This window comes from Carlito syrichta, unplaced genomic scaffold (genome assembly GCF_000164805.1).
Source record: "Carlito syrichta isolate Samal-C Ts95f unplaced genomic scaffold, Tarsius_syrichta-2.0.1 Scaffold287781, whole genome shotgun sequence".
Classification (NCBI taxonomy): Eukaryota; Metazoa; Chordata; class Mammalia; order Primates; family Tarsiidae; genus Carlito; species Carlito syrichta.
Genome location: NW_007231877.1, coordinates 201440 through 222643, shown reverse-complemented (window position 1 = coordinate 222643; position 21204 = coordinate 201440). Strand labels below are relative to the sequence as shown.

Here is a 21204-nt window from a genome sequence, read left to right as displayed (position 1 = left end):
TGAGATCAGGATTTATGGATTCAGAAAAGGAAAGTTTTACAAAATTTTGCATGTAATCTCTCACCCATTTATAGAACCTTTTCAGATCTCCTCCTAACTACCTCACCTACACTTTACACTATTACATCATAACAAAACCTGCAACTAATTATAAACAGCAGGAAAGGAAGCAGATTATGATAGCCTTTTTTTTTTTTTTTTTTAATTATTTTAAAGAGATGTTAGCCTTTTTAGGGATCTTATTATCCCAGAACATATAGCATTTCACATGAATTTCGGGCACTTCAGTATTTTAGACTTCCCAAAGCATAGCAAAATGTAAATTCAACATTTTGCTTCAGTAATCCCAAATTACTTAAACTTTCCATGTCATGTAAGAGAAACTAGATTTTATTGAAAGGTTCACAAAGCACTTTGTGTACAAATACTTATATTCTCAGAAACTCACAGAACTTTGCAGGAAAAGCAAAGGAAATATAACAAAACAATACCAGGGCTATTATTTTATGAGACAAGTTACTCTGATCACTGTTTGGTACTTACAGATGAAAAGAAAAAAACACATTTTAAAACTATTTTTGTTCTTTACTATAACTGACCCTTACCTAGCATCTGGTTAGAATGTAGAAGATTGGAATATTCTGGATAGAATGTAGGAAAAAATAGATAAATTATCATACTTTTAAAAAAACTTTAGTATACTACAGATAAAATGGTCTAAGGAAATTAAAATTTAGAGAAAGGTAAGTCCTGTCTAGATGGGTGAATATTAGGGGCCACTTTTCTGAAGGTATCTGCTCAGTCCAGGAATGGGAGGGTGGAGAATCTGACTTGACTTAGGCAGAAACTTTTCTGAAGAAAAGAGAAACAAGTAGAATATTAAACAGCAATCTTAGCTGGTATGACAGATTGAAACAGTAAGAACTGAACCCCAAACACAGAGCTGCCAATAGCTCCCCTTGGGACTTTTCTGAGTTTGTAGAGGAAACAGTACAGGAAGTTGGAGGTGGAGTTAGAAAGGCAGAGAGAGATTTCCATTAAATCATGGTACTTAAAACTCAAAGCTATGCTAGAGGAAGGAGTCTATAATACACACAGGACATATCTCATCCTAAAGATATTCAAGACCAGATGTGAGCTGGAGCTTACTAGAACTTCAATTCAGCCTCAACCCAACTCAATGTCTGATTGGACTGAAGTGATTGACCTCAGCTAGCTGTCTGCCAGAGGAAAGAGTATGCCCTCTCCAGAGAAAACTATATCGCTCCTGTCTATGGTTCTTTTAAATGCAATATTCCAGCATAAAATAAAAAAAATTATGAGACAGGAAAACGTAACCTATAGTGAAAAGAAAAAAAAACTGGTCAAAAGAAGCAGCCCATAGGTTGGGCATGGTGGCTCAGCCTGTAATCCAAGCACTTAGAGAAGCTGAGGTGGGTGGATTGCCTGAGGCTGTGGGTTCAAGACCAGCCTGGGCAACTTGGTGAGACCTCATCTCTACAATAAATTAAAAACTTAGCTGGATGTGGTAGTGTGCACCTATAGTTATGGTTACCTGGAAGGCTGAGGTGGAAGGATCACCAGAACCCAGCAGGTCAAGGCTGCGGTGGCCGTGAGTGTGCCACTGCACTCCAACCTGGGCAACAGAGTGAGATTCCAACTCCAAAAAAAAAAAAATGAAGCAGTCCATAGAATATTCAGGTGTTAGAATTCACATACAAAATCTTTAAAATAACGATTGAAAATATGTTAAATAAATTAATGGAAAAGAAATACTAAATAGAATAAGAGATGCAGCATCCAAAAGAGAAATGGAATCTTAAGGAACAGGAGGAGAAAGAGGAGAAAGAAGAAAAAATAAAGAGAATGGCATTGTAGAACTGAATGATAAATATACAAAATTAAGGTGGGCTTAATGGTATACTATTAACAGAAGAAAAGAGAATCTATGCACTCAAAGGCACAATAATAAAAATTATCCAAGCTGAAGGAAGGAGAGAAGAAAGGAATGAAAGATAAAACTAAACATGGAATTAAAAAGCAAACAAGATGATGTTAAACAGTCTGACATATGTTTAAATAAAGTCCCAGAAAGAGAGGAAAAAGAATAGGGGAGAAGAAATATTTGAAAAGACATGACCAGGAATTTTTCAAAATTAATATTTTAAAAGTTAGCTCACATGTTAAAAATTTTAGGTAATGCCAAGCAGGATGAACACAAAGAAAATAGCACCTAGAAAATTGCTGTAAAGCAAAAATAAACAGAAAATTTTCAAAGCAACTTGAAGAAAAAAAATATTCAAGAAAAGCATAGTAAGAATAATGACCAACTGCTCAGAAACAATGAAAGTCAGAAGATGATGGAATGGTACCTATAAACTGCTGAAAATAAAAACCTGCCACCTTAGAATTCTATAACCAAGGTAGATACTATTATTACCCTCCTTACAGTTTATATAAGAATGAAATAGGTTAATACATAAACCGCTTAGATCAATACCTGACCCACAGTAAACACTAAAGTAGTGTTACATAGAATAAAGTAGTTTTACATAGAATAAAAACTACACAGCATTTTGAATTGTAAATGACTACAATCCCTCTTGAAAAAAAATATTGCCTGAAGGAAATGGAACAACATCATAACATAACAAGATGATATTTATTTTCTTCATACTTTTCTATAAGCAGGAGCTGTCAATTCTATTTAAAAAGGGACAACTTTACTAGAAAGTGTGCTACATGAAAACAGGGACTTTGTTTAGTTCACTGCTGTTCCTTAGCACCTAAATGCTACATGGGTAATCTGTAAATAATCTCACACCATGGATATGAGAAAATCTTTTTCTGATAGTAATTTATAACATATGTGTTACAACTCTGAGTAGACAAGCAAGAAAAAAAGGAGGGACAATTAAAATTTAAATAAATTTAAATTCTTTGAAATTATGGCTGGATGCACTGGCTCACACTTGTAATCCCAGCCCTTTGGGAGACTGAGGCAGGAGAATCACTTGAGGCCAGCCTGGGAAACATTTTGAGACCACATCTCTATAAAAAAATTTTTTTTAATTAACTGGCTGTGGTGGTATGTGCCTGTAGTCACAGCTACTTGGGAAGCTGAGGTGAAAGGATCGCCTTAGCCCAGGAAGTCAGAGATGCCATGAGATGCCATGAGTAGTGGTAGTGACACTGCACTACAGCATGAGCGACAGAGTGATACCTCAACTCAAAAAAAAAAACTGGCTTGTTTGCACAAATATACGTAATTCTGTAAATGCTTTTATATCTATGGTGCAGATATCAACTCTTTGACTCTTTCATTTTCAAAAATCTACAAGGAGGAAAGTAACGGCATCATTTTATTTCCTTTATCCTAAAAGCTTTAGTGTTTCTTGTAATTAAGATACAAAAGACTTTTTCTTTTTGAGGCTGAAAAATTGAATTAAGAAGAGAAGCATTCAAGCCATATTTAGAAACCCAGAATCTGAAGTGTTTAGAAGCAAATCTTCTATGCTACTCATTGCAAACCAAGAGTATTTTAGAGTTAAAGGGATATTTAGAGATCATCATCCCTGCACATTGCAAATGACCAAATTGAGTCCCAGGAGGTCACAGTGCTAATTAGAAACAGAGCTGGGGCTAGGACCCAGGACTTTTCTTTGACATTCAAAGTTTGTTTTTAATGGACTTTGGCTTTGTCAATTTTTCTTTAAAGGCCTCCTTTGCTTTCTTCATGCAAACCCTTTCTCTATTAAATTTCCCCTACTAATGGGTGTCAGATATAGATTTAGACCAGTATCAGAACTCTTTCCGGGAATCCACTGGAAGAATTACACTAAATCAAAAACTGTAAGAATTCTATGGGTAAATACCTTTGAGCACATAAGAAAGATTTTAATTTGCAGTAATCCTAAAGAGAGGTGAAGCTGGTACCCATAAATTACTACATTTGTCTATTGAATCAATGGATGAATTTGATGTCAGTATGGAGAAAGCTACAATTTGAGCTTAAAAATCAAGGCTTTTAAAAACACTATTCACAAATACATCATTTAAGAAAAAAATAATGACTACTTATCTAAAAAGTAAATGACAAAAAATTTTATGATGTCTAGTGTAAGTGCACATGTTTTCCTCCATTCATCAACATTTTCTTTTCTCTTACTAACTTCTTCCTTTTCTCCTAATTAGAGTTTCTAGAATCTGACAGATATATTCTGAAAACCAAGGGATTGTTTTATTTTATTTTATTTTTTATATCTTATTTTTTAGATGTCGGGTACAATTCAGGATTAGGTATACAAGTGGACATCATACAGGTAAAGTTTGGGCCTCCCTTTGGTCCCCATTTTGCCTGGTTCGAGAGCAGGTACCCTAATTGTTGTGTTCCCACCTCCCACCCTGGCAGTATCCTACTACTGCCAATTCTTTTCTTATAGTATTATGGTAAATTCAGGGTCTGCTTGTGAGTGAGAATATATGGTACTCTGTTCTTTGTTTCTGTGATAGATCACTGAGTATTATAGATTATTTTCAATTGGAAAAATGCAAATATCATATCATACCTACTTATTAATTCCTTTTCTTCTAGTACACACATATTCAGGCTAAGCCAAAATGTAACTCTTTTAAATACCTCATCTATTTGATTTGTTTTTTGTCTTTACAGTTTGTCAAATTATTATTATTATTTTTTGTTTTGTTTTGTTTTGTTTGAGTTGGAGTCTCCCTCTGTCGCCCAGACTGGAGTGCAGTGGCCGCTCCTGGCCACCGCAGCCTCAACCTGCTGGGCTCCGGCGATCCTTCCGCCTCAGCCTTCCAAGTAACTGGAACTACAGGCGTGCACTACCACACCCAGCTAATTTTTTGATTTATTGTAGAGCGACAGAGTGATACCTGGTTTTGCCTGCCCAGGCAGGTCTCGAACCCATGGGCTCAGGCAATCCACTTACCTCAGCCTCCCAAAGGCGCGGGATTACAGGCTGAGCCACCGAGCCCGGCTTGTCAAATTATTTTAGACACTTTATTTCCTGCAAAATGGTCTACCTCTAGCCAGTTTTCTCCCCCACTTAACCTTTCAGCCAGGCACGATGCTATATGACTTAGAGTGATGTATCATTATTATCACCACCAATTTTAGAAAATGAGTTTGCTTTAGGATCAACCTGAGTTGACCTTAAGCCTTTTATTTTTAATGGGAAATACAATTACAGACGATGCCTAGGGAATTACTTCAAATTTTCCAAGCTTGCTTGTATAATCTGCCACTGTTCACATTCATCACCTGCTTCATAACAAAATGTCTCCGAGCATCACAAACTTTTCCAATCTATTTGAACTTTTCTCCGTTGCCCTATGTAGAGACTTAATCATCTTTCAATCATAGTGGTATTGCATTGTTTTGATTATTAAAGGGAAATTATTCTGACACTTTTCTGAAGTGGTAAGGAAGATTTTATTTAAGGCTATTGCAATTGGGGTCAAGACTCTTGCAACAAAGGGAGAGAGCGAAGTCAACTCCAAATGCAAATTGGTGCAAGTAGGGATTTAGGGCCAGCAGGCAGGGTGAGGTAGAAGATGAAAAGTTACTAAGGGAAAACTGCTTAAGGAATCAATGAGGGGGGCGGGGGGAGAGGAACTTGATTAGATATCAAGAGCAGGGGCAATTATCAATAAACTGGCTTAGCAGGATTCTTTGCTAAAACCAAGCCCAGCAGATCAATGCCAAGGCCGAGTCCAGAAGAGGTCTCAGAGAAGCCTGATGAAAGGCTGGTCAAGGAAGAAGTCTTTGTCACCTTAATCTATCAAACTTGAAGGCATCCATTCATAAGGCACACCTTAGAATGCTAGAGTTTCTGTACTAGTTCTTGTCTAGTTCTAGAAAATAAGTTCCGCCATTACAATAATGCTATTATAGATAACTGATACCAGCTGTCTTCATCAGAACAAAATTTTTTAGTAGAATTGCATGCACAGTGACAATTTGTTCCAAATGAAATCTAGGAAATCTGATCAACCTCAGAGGATGATGAAAATATTTGTAATATTTATATTGTGCTTACTCTTTGCCAGGCATTGTCCTGAATCATTTATATAATTTAATCCTTTGAATCTCTCTGACTGTCTCCTCAGGGAAGTACTATTATGATCTCCATCCCAGGATTACAGACAGAGAAACTGAGGCACATAGCAGTTATGAAGCTATATGAGTTCAGAGTTACTCAATTAAGATATGTCAGGTTTGTGATCATAACCTAGCAGCATGACTTTTGAGAATGTGCTCTTAACCACTGTGCATTCCTGCTTCTCTAAAATCTCTTTTCCTCCCTTTTTCTGAGGAAACACACAGAACTGGGAGGTAGGTAGGGAAGGGAAGTGGAATGACATATTTGTGGAAGTCCATATATTTTCTCACATTCTTCCCATTCAGAACTCCTTGTCTTCAAAACATAGTGCAGTGCTTAATACAGAGTAGGTCATTAGTAATTTTTGTTATTGGATAAATAACTGATAGAATGAATTGACAAGATGACTGCGTATTCAGATCCCAATCACCAAAGAGAGAACCAAATTAGGTTTCTCAAACTCTGGCATGCTGAGGACTGTGATGGCAACATTTTAGAGCCAGAAGGCATAACCTGTGTCTCGCAATACAAACATGATTGCAGATATCCATGGGAAGCCCAGCCCACAGAGCCCAATTCAGCTTGGGGTGAGCCAGACCTCAGGCATGGGGATATAATGGTGTGATGAACCTTTCTTCTAGAGTTTCCATAGCTCTCCTGATGAAAAGCTGCCGGTTTGGGATATTGTGAGAGCCTGTCTCATTGCTCTTTGAGAAGTAATTTAAATTCTTCTGTCACATTTTCTGTTCAGTTTTTATTCATACCTTCTGGTCTTAGAGGAACCTGAAGCCAGAGAAATAAGACAAAAAGGTAAGAGAAAACCAAGCAATGAATGCAGTCTCAGATGTTGCTATTCATAGAACTGACAAGCCAAGTGAGTCTTAGGGTGAGAGACTGGTCTTTTTAACTCATTTACACTTTTCCTTGGTCTCCACCATAGCTCATCAAAACTAATTTATCCTAAGAAATCAATGATTAATTTTCTGCGAAGCAGAATCAAGAAATGTGCAATGTCCTACCTACATTGGTTAAAAATAAGTACTTGTTTCACCTTGTGCTGTTAAATCCAAGCCAAATAATTGTTGCAAGTTATTTAAACATTTTTGAATGAAGAAAAATTGAAAAATTTCCCTAGGACTGCATGACATGAAATGCTGAACTTTTTAAAGGGGGGTTGGGAGAAGGAGTGGAGGAAGATAGCTGTTTCTAGCCTCTGAAATGCAATTCCGCAGTGTGTGTATCACCAAGTGTCGTTTTGGCACATCTGGTGCACATTTATGGTCTAAGGTTTTCATATGGTATTCAAACATAGATTAAAGTAGAGGGGAACTTGAGAGCTCCAGGGAAGAATATGATATTTCAATTGCATTTGATCATTTTATTGAATTTGCCTAGAAAAATCAATTAAAACACAAAACTTTCATACTTAGAGCAAAGATTATATATTCCAGCTTGTGCCTGACAATAGATTTTTGGTTTTTGTTTTGCATTTATTAATCAACTCCAAAGTACTCAGAAGGCTGATTGCTCTATTCTTTTGGGTATGGGGGAATTGGAACAGGGCCTTTTCCAGAAACATTTCGCCTCACTTTTTTCTTCATCTGGTTTCTCCATGGGACATGTTCTAATCTTATACACACCAAAGTAGTGACTTCTTAGACTTAAGTGATTTTTTAAAAGCTATTAAGAGTATATTTAAATTGCAAAGTGCAATATTCAATAGTATGAAAGACATTTGATTATACAGGACAACTGAAGAGCTACCAAATGAATATTAATTGCCTTATGTCCTTCTTTGAAGCAAGGGTACATAAAAATAACATGAATTAACAAGCAGTTAGTTAACTTTGTAAATAAGAAGCTGTTGGGCCACTTGCTTAGCCTCTTTGAGCCTCAGTTTCTTATCTGTCATAAAGATGCCTGCCTTTTAGGATTGTTATAAGGATTAAATGAGATAACACATTACATGTGAAGCCCTTCGCAGACGTCTTGCCACAAAAAACTAATAGCTATTGTTGTTACCATTATTATATTATTATTGTTGTTGATCAAAGCTTACAGTTATAGAACAGCACCAATTACATAATGCTCTAAAAAATTAACATACTTTTTTTTTTCCAATGGGAAAATTGGATGAGGGGTTGTGGAGTGAGTTGAGGTAATACTTTTTCTAGTCAGGATTTGTCTCAAGGAAGGATCTGGTCTCAAATCCCGGGCCTTTCTGGCTACCCAGTAAAACAGTGGGACAAATGCTGATGTGGAAACTCTAAAATAAATAAGTAGCAAAGGCTAATGTAGGTAATCATATTCTTCCTGGACAAGAGCTCCCATAGGTTTGCTCAATATTAGTGCACCTCCAGGCACCTTGAGGCCTCACTGTGTTTCAGTTCCAAAAACGATTGCAGCTCCCTTATTTCCAAACCAAATAATAGCACGTGGAGGTAAAAGTGCATTCTCTACTCCCTAGAGAATACCTGGCCAGCATCATCTTACTCTATTCATAAAGGAGAGGAGACTATATGGTCCTGGAGATAGAAGTCCCCCTGGGCTGAAATTGCTGCTATTTCTCTTATCAATCAGAAATCAATCAGGACTTACACAAATAACTTAAGCTCTCTGGCCTGAGCAATCCCATGTGTTATCTCATGGAGTTATTGTAAGGATTTTATGAGAAAATAATTGCATGATGAATGGGACATTGTCTGCTACGTAGTATGTGCTCAATAAATGTTAGTGATTCTTACTTTTTTTTTGGTTGGACAATGTTTGCACTGAGATGTTAGATATCATTCTGGTTTTATTATATGATTTTCTCCATGAGTTTATTTGACTCAGAGAAAGGTGACTGGGAGAAAGGAATTAGAAGTCTTGTTCCCAAAATCTATAATCAAGCCTCTGTACTTGCTCATTTATTAACTTAAATAACATAGGATCTGAGAATGAGCTTCAGATTTAAACTGTTGTCCTTTTCACTTCTAATAATGAAGGTACGAAAAGTACCTTTGTTGCTAAAGGACCTCTAAGAAATTTTTAGCAAAAATATGTATGTAAATTTGCTCTGGGAAGAAAAAGGTTTAAACTATAGCAATCTTTTTCAAAGTATTTCAGAAGCACAAACCTATTTGTGATGGTGAGCTACTTCCAAAATGAAATTGTAACCCATCCAAAATACTTTTGATTTAGTACTGAGAAGTGGTCATTTATTTTTATATCCTTCCACTCATCTTATCAGAGAGCTTGGTTATGTATCTAATTTTTGCACTTTTTTTCATTCACCTTGAAGTCACTTTAATCCTAATCCCTGGAGCCTGTGAGTAGACTATCGAAATTCCTCTAACCAGGTTTTTTGTGAAGTGATATAAGACACTACTGAATTCTTTTAGAGCAAAATTTAGAACCATTTGAGAAGATGGTGGAGCATAATATAAAACACAGTGAGATGGTATGTTTGTAAGAACATGGAACAGACAATACTTTTTGAAGACGTATTTTACTTAGATGCTTTAAAAGCAAGATAATATAAAGTTTAAAACAGATGTCACTTTCCCTTTTATAAGGGGATTCTTTTTTCTATCTTTGTGAGGAATGAGAAATTTTTTAGAGTTTGGAAGTGCCTAGATTACTGCAGGACACCCTATGTCTATAAGTGTTATAGTTCTGGTTTCTGGTGTTTGTCATGAGATTTGGCTACTTCATTGCCAAGAGCGGGAAAACATTTTGTCTAAGGCATTTAATTGGTAATTTTATTAGGTTACTAAAAAATTTTGAAAGGGAATTTAAATTAGAGGAAAGAGAAACACTATAAATATATCTGAAACAAAATATTCTCAGTATAACACTATTTCTGATACAATGGTTTCTTCTTATCTATCCAACTCCTGACATGCATTTGTCTCTTTCATTTTTCTTAGGGTCAATAACAATGAATGGAGAATTTTAGTTATGAGTAAGAAGCAGGTCCCTTTTCTTTCATAATTGCTTTTCTATTGACCAGATACTCTATATATTAACAGCATTTGCCCCAAGGTTTTCTGGGCATCTTTTTTTTTTTTTTTTTTTGTCATTTTGCCAGCTGTTACACACAAATATAACAACTGATTGTCTCTAGGCAGTTTTACTGAAACAAATTGCCTTATTAACCAATCAATTCTTCAATAATACTGTGAAATAGACAAATATTGAAAAAGCAGCATTCTCTTGACTGCAAGAAAAATGTGTTTTCCAAAGAATTTTTATGTTACATTTAGTTTCCCAGGGCATTTAAAGTCTGCCTGTTCTAGACTTAACATTAGAGCAGAATAATAGCCAAAAACGATGTACATTTCATTGGTGTACTTTGCTAAAGTCAAAAAAAATTGGCTTCCATTTTTCCTTTCAAAATGCAGATTTTTCAAACTTTAGTACCTTTGCTAACCTAATTTTCTAAGCAAAATATTCCCATAGTCCTGCATTTCAATTTATGACATTGGTTGTTTTGCTTCCAAATGAAACCTCCCAAAAAGGTCAAGATTTTAAAATTATTTAATATTTAAAATCTTCGGGTGATGCTTCTGTTCTCTCTCTGGGGAATTCTACTTCCTCTCTTAAAATTACAATTAAAAGATTTAAATTTTAAACAAGTTTTTTTTTTTTTTTTTAATAGAGATAGCGATCTCACTACGTTGCCCAGGCTGGTCTCAGACTCCTGGGCTCAAGCAGTCCTCCTGCTCCACCTCCCAAGTCTGGGATTACAGGCATGAATCACTGCACCTGGCACAAGTTATTGTTTTTAAGTATTGTATTATCAAAAAATTTCATTAGAGAAATTTGCCATAGGATTGATTATTTTTGTAATTATTTATTCAAATTTGTTTCCATCATATTCTGGCAAATCTTAATCTGTCCTGAAGTGTGGATGACCCTGATGGGCATTCTGCATATCAGGACGAAACTCACAAAAGAATGTCTTTAGTTTAGGCAGAAGAAAAACACAGAGACTGTTAAGGGTTTTTTGTTGTTGTTGTTTTTCTTTTTTAAACTCAGCAATGTTCTTTCTGTAGTTATTCAGTTTTGACATTCTCTGCAGTTAGGTCAACAAGGTTTGTTTTTAAAAGCATTTTCACCCATGAAAGAGTATATTCTAAAGCTCATCTTTCTCACTGCATAGGGCAAGCTGAGTTTCAATTTGAAGTTTACCTGCTGCATGATAATTGATGTATTTTGGAGTTATAGTCTGTTTTTAATTTTTCTATTGATGATGAAACAAAATAAAATAAGGTATGAGGCTCCTGAAAGGTATCTGGAATTTTTTTAATGGATTCATTTGAAAAACTGAGGTGTGAGGCTTGGAAATCTGATTTTTAAACAAGCTCCACAGGTGACCCAGACGGGAATCATTATTCTGGCACTCCCACGTTAAATCCATGATCAACCTTCTGATAATTTTCTCTCTCAATTTAAAGAAAATACAATGAAAAGTAAAGTAGTTTTGAGGAACAAAAATAAATTGGTGGGTGAAATGAAAGTGCCAGAAACTAAAAAATGAAAAAAGGACCAAATCCACTTGTTCTTTGATTCATTCATTCATTCATTCATTCAAGAAGTCTTATTAAGTGTCTACCAAGTGCTGGGCTCTGCAGTAAGTTCCAAGGAAACAACGATGAGCAAAAGCAGACAGGGTTCCTGCCCTCATGGGGTTTAAAGTCTAGTGAGGGAGCAATTTTAATCCCTACATCATACAGATAAGCATAACATTACAACTATATTAAGTGCTACCAAGGAAGGGCATATGAAAAGGGCTTATATTATCAATTAGACAGAACCCTAGAGGTCAGAGGAGGCTTCTCTGAGGAAGTGACACCCCTACTGACATCTGAAGGATGACTGGGGCTGATAAAACACAGGTGGGGTTGGTGAAACATAGCAGGCCAAGAGAACAGCATTTGTTATTCAGGTAGTCATTCAACACCCTCAGGCACTGTTCAGGCCTGAGGTACAGCAGTGAACAAAATAAACTCCCTGCCCACACGGAGCTTATGCTTCAGTTGCCCGAGAAACAGACTATAAACAAATGGTCAAGAAAACGTAAACGATGTCAGGTGGTTATAAGTGCTGTGCAGAACATTAAAGAATGAACTGAACAGCAAGTCCAGAGTGTGGAGGTGAGGTGTGCATTACAGGGGATGCCTGGGATGGTCTCCCCAACAAGTTGCCTTCCCGCTGAGACATGCAGGGGGAGGAGTGAGAGGGAGGACTACAGTAGAGAATCCTGGGCATGTTCCAGGAACAGAAGGGACTGTGTGTGTCTGAGTGTGTCTTGTGGTGGGAGAAGGGGAAAAGGGCAGTGGTAGGAGATGCACTCAGAGAGGTAATGAGGCCAAATTGTTAAACACCTTGTATGTGAACAGGGCAGCCCTTGGAGAGTTTTAACAGAGAAGTGGTAGACCTGACTTGCCTTGGAGAAGAATCACTGGGGCTAATGCTTGAAAAGGACACTGTTCATGGAGCAAGGGTGGGAGCAGGAACAACCATTTAGAGGCCTTTACAATGTTTTAGGTCAGTTTAGTACAAGCAAGAATGGTGAGATGAGGTCAGAACTTGGATATACTTTGAAGGTAGAGCTGATTGAAAATAGAGTATGAGAAAAAGAGTCAAGAATGACCTCAACATCTTTGGATTCATAGAAAAGAGCTTTTATTTACTGAGATGGGGAAGATGGTGAGAGGAGCAGATTGTAGGGGTAGTTCAGAAGTTTGCTTTGAGGTACATGAAGTTAAGGATGCCTCTTAGACATGTCAAGTACTGTGGAGGGTGGAGTTTGCCACATCTAATGGACTGAAAGAGGACAGTATGTGAGCACAGCAAGTATAGGAGACCATGCTGTCCAGTGTAGCTGGAGAGACAGGCAGTGCCAGCCCATACCGACCTTAGGGGCCACTTTGGAGACTTCAGCTTTCATCCGCCAAGAAAAAGGAAGCCATGAGGTGTTTAGGGGTGTCTGGGGGTATCAGATTTGCAGATCCAAAGTGGAACTGTCTGCCGTCTGGCAAAGATATTGGAGTTGGGGGTTGATGTGGGTAGACTGGATGCAGAAAAACTTGTTTGGAAATACAACAGTCTAGACAAGATGTGGTGGCTTAGGTCATGTGATGATGGTGGATGTGCCAAGGCAGGTGATTAGAAGATATTCAGGAGGCAAATGCCAGAACTCAGTAATGGGTGCATGTAGAGGCAAAAGAAAAGGAAGCATCAAAGGGGACTCAGCTTTCTGTCTTGCACAACAAGATGGACAGTGATTTCATTTATGGAGACAGGAAAAACTGGAATAAGACTAGACTTGAGGGGAAAAGTCATAAGGTTAAGGTGCCTTGGTGAGATCCAAGTAGAAAGGTTAGTAAGCAATCATGCATCCACTGTGCTCTGAAGCGCAGGGGTTAAGGTCTAGGATGGAGAGATTGATTTGTGAGAGATATTCCAAAACTGAAAGGAAAGATCATTTTTAGAAGGCTAGATTAATATGCAAGGGGGGGAAGGGACTCACTCTATGTGCCTCAAAACAAACTCCTGAACTCCCTGCTCCCCCAATCTGCTCCTCTCACCACCTTCCCCATTTCAACAAATGAAAGCTCTATTCTATGAATTGCTATGAAAAGCCCTAGTCTATGAATTGCTTCCTCCAAAGATATTGAGGCCTTCCTTGTTTCGCTTTTTCTCACATTATGGTTTCAATCATGTGGCTCTCTGAAGAAACTGGAGGGAATGGATTTCAATGCAGGTGGGAGCATGTACAAAGAGGGACAGCTTCTCCCTCTGATGAAAGGATGAGTGCAGGTAAAAGTAGATTAATTTATATGCTTCACTCATTCCACAGATACATTGTGCAGCTACCATGCACTGCGCACAGCTTGAAGTGCTGGGGATAGAGAAATAAAAATGGAACAATCCTCATCATGAAGAATATCACTGTCATAAAGGAGAAATTTCACAGGTGTGGCAACAGAACAGAGCTCACAAAAGCTGTGGAAACACTGAGCATGGTTAGATGCATACCCTGAAAACTTAGGAATGTAGGTTTTCCAAAGTTCAGAGAAAAAATGGGTATGATAGTGTGGCTTATGATACTGAAAAAAAGCATATCTCAAGGAGTTCCAAATTTCTGGAGGACAGAATTTATATTGTATAATTAATCCCTGGGAAAAGTCAAATGCAGTTGCCAATACAAGGTGAGGGTCCTAAGATTAACTATTTGTTAGCAATTATTAGGCTAAGATATTTTCTGATTAAATTTCCCTTGGAAAACTAGAGCAAAGACCTCAGCCTGTGCGTGTCATCAAGTGTCCAACACCTCCTGAGGTCTGAATTGACCCGAAACAGCTTTTTCCTGGTTCTGTCATGTTTCACATCCTTTCGACCATTGGCCAACATCCAACTTGCAAACTTCTTTAGCCATCTGTTCTCCCCCAACACTCATCGCTTCATTCTTCTGTACTTTCTTCCCATCCCTTGTGGTTTTTTCTTCACATCGTCCCCCTTCCTCCTAACCTTTCCATCATGTTTTTGAAAACCCCCTATACCTCTTGCCTTATTGCATTAACTGAAATTTAAATATTCATTAGGACATTACATCTCCTGTAGCTATCTCAAATAGCATTGTTCATTCTTTTTTATTTTCAGGAGTATGTTTCGAATTTCTTTACATCCCAAACATTATACCTCCTGCCATCTTTTTTTGTAGTTCATGCCATCTGATTAGTCAACCTAGAGTTATTGCCATCTGTCAACATCATGGTTATTTCTCCATATTCTTTCAGAGTTTGGGGCACTTGAGAGACTGTCTTTCACTTTTTTTTTTTGAGTTAGGGTCTCATTCTGTTACCCAAGATAAAGTCCAGTGGCATGATCACAGCTTACCACAGCCTTGACACCCTGGACACAGGCAACCTTTCTGCCTCAGATTCCTGAGTAGTTGGGACTACAGGCACACACCACAGTGCCTAATTTTTAAAATATTTTTGTAGAGTTGAGATCTCACTATGTTGCCCAAGCTGGTCTCGAATTCTTGGTAGTCTTCCCACCTTGGCCTCCCAAATTGCTGGGATTATAGACATGAGTCACATGCCTGACCCCATCTTCCTCTTCATTGCAAATCTTGCCATATTAATGTAGGTGACCCAACAAACATACACATCCTCTCAGTGCCTTTTGGCTTGCTCAGTTCCAATGATCTTTAGTCCACTTCTCTTGGGAAAACTAGTCCCCTGGCCACATTATGGATGCTTTAACTCTGGCATCCTGAATTTCAATTTCTCATTGTCTGACAACAATCTGCTACTGAAAAGTTAGAGCTTTTTGTGTTGTAATTACCACACTTATTCTTTGACCTCACTAAGTGTTCCAGTCTCTTGACCTCCATTTTCTCCCAATCCATCAGTCCCTTCCTGACTTCATTTCCATTCCTACCTGGCCCAGACTACATATTTTTAAAAACAGTTTCCTAAACCATTTTCTTAAACTATACACTCAATTTTCTTACTATCTTCCATACTTTACCTCCAGAGTCCAAACCCTGGAACAACTTTAATGTCCAGCTTCTCATTACAGTTTATGTACACCAAGCACAGCTGAGGGAAATTGCATGCTCATACAGATTGATGCCACTAATGGTTTGCAATTTTGGATAGACCCTCAATCTTGCTCAATAATACTTCCACCTGCCCTGGCCGTCTCCTTCTCATAGTCTTCATTCCTTCACTCCTTCACTATCCTTCTCAAACCCTCTAATGCACAATTTCCCATGCCATTTCCAGCGCGTGACTTCCCTTCCTATCTTAAAAGATACTAGCAGCTTTAAAACAAGAACTCTGTCAATTTATCCTCCTAGGGATAAACAGTACAGTCTGTCAACTTCCTTTTTCCTTCTTGCCAATCCTGCATCCATTTGTCTGTATTTACACCAAATTAGTGTATGTCTCTCATCCTGTCAAAGGTTAATTCTGGATCCTGGCTCTGAGTTGCATTTGCATTTCTCTTCATTCTTTTTGGGACTTTCCTGCTGTCAGTGTTCCTCACTTGTTACTATATCAAGAGTCTATTCCTCACTGTTAGTTTTGTTTTGCTTTTAGCTTAGTAGAAAACATGTTTAAGGCTTTCTCATATTTCAAAACAACTTGAACAAACAAAATCTCCTTTGGCCATTCTATCTTCCTCCTCCCTCTAGAGCCAGGCTTCTGGAAAAAGTTATCCTGTTACACAATTTCCACAGCTTCATTGCTTTCGCTCTTACTTAGGGTGGGTCTTGTTCCTGCCCCCACCAATTCAGTGAAACTCCTCCTTATGTCCCAGTTGTTGAAATGGATGAATATTTGTCTATTGTTTACTTAGCACCTCTGCCCCATTTGATACTGATGAACAATCTCATTTGTCTTCGGTGTCTCTGATTGCTCCTTTTTGTCCACTCTTTCTCATGCTCCTTTTATGCTCTTCTCTACTTGTCCCTTAAATAGTGGTGTGACAACATTGGCTGAGCTCATCTAATCCCATGGTTGGAGTGTCACTTGTGTGCTGACTCTTCAAACTAAAATTTCTAGCTCAAACTTCTTGTAATATCTAATTGCTCTTTTAGATGCCCCAAGGCAACAGAAATTCCACATAAAACTCCCTTTATAATCTCCCTCAGCCAACCTAGTATCTGTCCTGTTTCTGTTTTCCTGGTTAATATCACTGCTACCTGCATAGATTCCTTAGCCAGAAACCAGGACATCTTCTCTACTCTGCCCCAGCTTCTCCATCCAGTAGTTATGAAGTCCTGATGTTTCCACTTTTGTCATATTCAATTTCTGTCCTTCCTTTCACCATTTTCACTCTTATATTTTGACTTAGATTTTCTCTATTCCTCTGCTGTATTACTGCCATAGCCTGTTACCCAGTTCCCCAGCCTCTACTCTCACTTGTCTGATTTACCCTCCACACTGCAACTGGATCAATTTTCTGACCTGCATGTCTACTCATGTCACTTCCCTCATTAATGTTCTACAGTGGTTCTCTTAACCTTAAGGATAAAATTAATCCCTTTATGATATGGCCCCTGATTGTAACTGTCATCTTTGCCTAAGAATACTTTCCCTCACCCTGCTTCACCTCACCTGACTTCAGTGATGACGACTTCTCCTTTCAAATGTAGTTCCAATATTCTCTTCTTAGGGAACGGTTTTATGATTCCACTCTCAATGTCTTTTGAATGTCCATCCAAAGTAGCACCCTGCCTATGTCCTTTTAGCACCTTGCTTCTGTATTCAAAAGAAAAATAAATAAATAATGTGTTCTTTATTTCAATTACTCATCATGCATGTATCACATTCTATTGCAGTAGCTTGGCAAGTATATGTCTCCCATGGAATGTGAGCTGAACAATAATAACAATTATGTGTGTTTACTGTATGCCTAGCCTTGTTCCAAGTGTTCTGCTTATATGGTCTCATTTAGTCCTCACAACAACCATTATTTCTACTTGTAAAGCAGAGATCACATTCTTCTTCTTGATTATCACCCTGTGCCTGCTACATAATGGATACTCAATATGTGCTTGCTGAATGAATGCCTGAATGAGTGTTTCTGTTGTATTTAGGCAGTAGATAGTTGTTCATAGAGAAGCTGGATGGGATTAATAGATTAGACTGAATTAAAGACCCTAAACCAGGATGACATTCCAAACAATGGCTGGGATTTGTTAAGTGCCCATTAGAAAATCCCATCGTATTTTTACTGTGGCGATAATGTGCTGGGAATGCAATTTTAGCAGTTTGGTGTGGTGTGGAAATGTAGCCTTATGTATCTCTTGGTATTTTTCTGCAATGTATTCACTTGAAAATGGGGTATTGCTGAGCTACCTCATCTTTTAAAAGTCCTGAAATGAGTGGTCAATAAAGAGGCACACTGAGGAGTCCTAGCCATGGCAAGAAAATAAACCTATGACAAATATACATTTGCCAATGCTTGGACTTTTTTCTCCTGTAGTAAACCTAGAAGCCATACCAGAACTTTTCACCACATGTTATCTTTTTTTTGGCATGGGCCCTGGCTGTGCACCAGTCAGTTCCACCCAGATTACTAGGTATCTACACTGCACAGAGTGTTGTGCTGTACCAGGGACTGTGCCTAACTCCAGGGAAAAAACATAGTGAATGATGGGAGGAAATGAGGCGGGGTTAGATTTTTTTGTCAGAACATAAAATGGTGCTGGTCACTACCGTATTGCTTTTCTGGTAATGTCGGTAAACTCTAGGTTGAGTAAAAAAATAGAAAACCTAGGGGAGAGAGGAGGAATAGGGAGAGATTGGTCAATGGGCACAAAGCTACAGTCAGAAGGAGGAATAAGTTCTGTTCTATTGCACAGCAGGATGACTATGGTTAATAATATTGCACTGTATACTTCAAAATTGCTGAAAGGGGGAGTTTTGAATATTCTCACCACAAAGAAATCATAAACGTGTGAGGTAATGGATATACTAAATACCCTGATTTGATCATTATACGATGTATACATGTGTCAAAACATCACACTGCCATAAATATGTACAGTTATTATGTGTCAATAAAAACAAAACAACCTGAGCCTGTGGGTTTAAGACCAGCCCAGGCAATTTGGCGAGACCTCATCTCTACAATAAAAAATCAAAAAATTAGCCAGGCGTGGTAGCACGTGCCTGTAGTTCTGGCTACTTGGAAGGCTGAGGCTGGAGCCAGCAGGTCAACGCTGGGGTGGCTGTGAATGTGCCACTGCACTCCAGCCTGGGTGACAGAATGAGACTCCAACTCAAAAACAAACAAAAAAAAGGAAATCTTTTATAGACTCTGTCAATTGAGCAGCATGGTTCATAGAAACAGATATACTTTTGTTACTAAAACTTTACTGTTCAGGAAGAATTACTCTTAACCCCTTGAAGCACCAAATTATACCCTAAACCACAGAAGTGGAGCCAGGACATGGCTGAGAAAAGGAAGAACACTGGTCCCTTTGGTGACTTTGGGTCTTAATTTTCAGTTTGTGGGACAATAAATTTAAAATGCCTAAACTTTGGAAACATAAGAAAACCAGAGCAACAGACCATCAACCTTATTAAAGCTATGTTGTCATCTTTAGCTTTAACTACAGGATTTAAAATTAGATTGGTGATAGAAGATATTGCAAATTCTTACTAATCACCAACTCAACCTAAAAATATAAAGAAATTTTTTTCCTGCCTTGTTTTAGCACATTTGTGTAACAAGTTTTTTATTTTATTTTTTTTGAGTTGGAGTCTCACTCTGTCGCCCAGACTGGAGTGCAGTGGCTTTGACCTGCTGGGCTCTGGCGATCCTTCCACCTCAGCCTTCCAAGTAGCTAGAACTACAAGCACACGCTACCACATCCGGCTAATTTTTTATTTTTATTGTAGAGATGAGGTCTCGCCAAGTTGCCCAGGCGAGTCTCGAACCCGTGGGCTCAGGCAATCCACTCACCTCAGCTTCCCAAAGGCACGGGATTACAGGCTGAGCCACCAAGCCCGACTTGTGTAATAAATTAAGGATAAGAACTTCTGTGCTCATAAATAATACCAATTCTTTACAGCTAAAAAATACATAGTGAGTTCTAAAACCAAACTGAAAAGTGTTATTAAACCCACCTGAGCTTAGTGCAAAAGTAATGGAAAAGTACCCTCAAATATTTGGTCAGCAGTTCTCGAAGTGCGGTCTGAGGACTTCTGGAAGTCGCTAGGACACTTTCAGGGATCTACAGGATCAAAACTATTTTCAAGAAAATAATGAGATGTTACTTGCCTTTTTTTTTTTACTGTGTGGATATTTGCACTAATTGTGCAAAAGTAACAGTGGGCCAAACTTCCCACAAGTTGAAACAGTGGTCCCAAACTCCATCAGCAGTCATTATATTCTGTATGAGGCTCTCAGAGTTAAAACAACAACGACAACAAATTTCCAGTTTCACTTAAGGTGTCCTTGAAGAAGTAGTTATACATAGTAATATTTCAGGCCTTGTGCACATGTCTTTAATATTTTGTGTGATGAAATGGAAAGTATACATAAAGAACTGCTGCAATTCTAAGTAGGATGGTTGCCTCCAGGAAAAGCACTTGTGTGACTGAGTTGTAAGCTGACTAGCTGAATCTTTTCATAAAATATCATTTTTTAGAACACCACAGAATGACTGATAAACAAACTATTGTTTGCAGATTTGGGTATCTGGCAGACAATTTCTCAAAATAAAGTTTGTGAAGCTGTCACTTAGGAAAATAACTGACAGCATTTTTGCCAATGATAAAATTTGATGTTTAAAATGAAAATTAGAGTTTTGAAAGACCTCTATCAGTCACTGTGCGCATGAGAGCTTTTTTGATGACGCTAGTGGTGATATTAACAAACATGGTTTTTTGATATTATATAATGAAATATGTCAACATTTGGAAGATCAGCATAGCTCAAAGAACCATTATTTTCCAAGTGACCAATGCATGATGTTATAAAATTATACACAGGTAAAAGATCTATCTAAGAAGCAAGAAAAGCCAGGCGTGGTAGCGCGCGCCTGTAGTTCCGGCTACTTGGAAGGCTGAGGTAGAAGGATCGCCAGAGCCCAGCAGGTTGAGGCTGGGGTGGTCATGAGTGTGCCACTGCACTCCAGCCAAAAAAGTAAAAAGCAAGGAAAAAAAGTGAATGTTAATGTAACAATATGAAAAGTTCATTGGTGAGGTTTTAGATTCTACATTGCACTATACTTTAAGAAACTACAGTTTGTCAAATTTTTGGTATAATGTCAAAGGAGGATATCCACAATTATCTAAAAAGACTTTTTAAATACTCCTCCCCTTTCCAACTACATATATGTGTGAGGCCAGATTTTTTTCATATGTTCAATCAAAAACAGTATAGAGCAACAGATTAAATACAGAAACAGATATGAAATGCTAGTTGAGGCCGGGCTCGGTGGCTCAGCCTGTAATCCCGCGCCTTTGGGAGGCTGAGGTGAGTGGATTGCCTGAGCCCGCGGGTTCAAGACCTGCCTGGGCAACTTGGCGAGACCTCATCTCTACAATAAATCAAAAAA

General features: G+C 38.1%; 1 protein-coding gene across 3 annotated transcripts in view; it reads left to right on the top strand.

Moving 5' to 3' along the window:
• Positions 1–6651: 6651 nt before the first annotated feature.
• Positions 6652–21204, top strand: part of FAR2 (fatty acyl-CoA reductase 2) — a 104692-nt gene continuing 90139 nt past the window's right edge. For 2 of the 3 annotated variants that reach the window (XM_021709958.1, XM_008053032.2), the window contains exon 1: positions 6652–6938. The gene's annotated coding sequence lies outside the window, so the exon portion shown is untranslated. The remainder of the gene's footprint in view (positions 6939–21204) is intronic. The other variant, XM_021709959.1, reaches the window with a different exon arrangement.